We start from the raw sequence: 1159 nt of genomic DNA on the forward strand, positions 1-1159 counted from the left end.
GAAAAGCGACAGTATTGGCTTATATGATTCGAAATAAGGAGCTGATTGGCTGCTGTGTTATTCAGCCAGTTTCCGGACACACAGGAGGAGGAGGTCCGTGCAGCGCGCCAGCTCCACACGGCTACCTGTGGCGGATCCGGCCCGCCGATATCCGACGCGTCGTTCGCCAGCGAAACGTGCGGAACTCTCAGATCTGTACGCAGGCCAAGTACCTCCGTGTGCGGAGTAAATCGGCGGATTTTCGCGGCTTACCTGTGGACCCGGGACTGTGGTGCACGCTCCACAGGCCGGAGGTCGCAAGCGACGGATTTCAGTAACCCTGACTGCGTCTTGCTGATTATTTATATATATATATATATATATATATATATATATATATATTATTTTAAAACTTTTATATTGTCGAGAGGAACTTAAAATGGTCGACAGTAGGAGTAATATTTGGCAGTTACGAGCAGTTTTTAACCTATATACTCATATATTATTTCAGGAAAAATCACCCAAAACTGGTGAAAAAATGGACTACCGAAAGGTAATGTCCCAGACGTACAGGTCTGATTTGGAATCGTGTGCACTCCTCAGAATCGAGAACGTTGGATCAGCTAGAAAGAGAGCGTCCTTGATCCTTTGTAAAATACAGTAACTGGTAATGCCTGTAAAGTAGTGGATGTCACACAGTTATAGGTAATAAACTACCGAAGATAGTGGGAGTAACGTTTTAGTAGCACTCACCTTACTGTCGATTTATGTAATTAATCCCCTGCCCACTCTTCCGTTTTCCATCCTTTTGGTTACCTGCATCTTTCTGACCTATTTACCGAAATATGATTTCGTAATTTGTAATTTAATTTCTTTATACTTTGGTCTACAGTTGGAATTCCGTCCAGAAATATTTCAAAAAGCCCTTCGTATGCCCTACTTTTTTACTTTCTTTGTTCCATAAACTAGGGGCTTTTCGGTACAATTGCATTAATTTTTCCGATGTGGTCATCGGTCAGCTCTTGCACGAACTAGATGCAAGTGGAACTTGCTGCCACGCCAAAAACACAGTGAAACTCACTGACCTAAAGCTGGCCATTAGCAAAAATTAGGTTGGGCGCGCCCGAGTTGGCAGATGGAATGGTTCAAATGGCTCTGAGCACTATGGCACTTAATATCT

The sequence above is a fragment of the Schistocerca cancellata genome, chromosome 5 (genome assembly GCF_023864275.1).
Source record: "Schistocerca cancellata isolate TAMUIC-IGC-003103 chromosome 5, iqSchCanc2.1, whole genome shotgun sequence".
Lineage (NCBI taxonomy): Eukaryota > Metazoa > Arthropoda > Insecta > Orthoptera > Acrididae > Schistocerca > Schistocerca cancellata.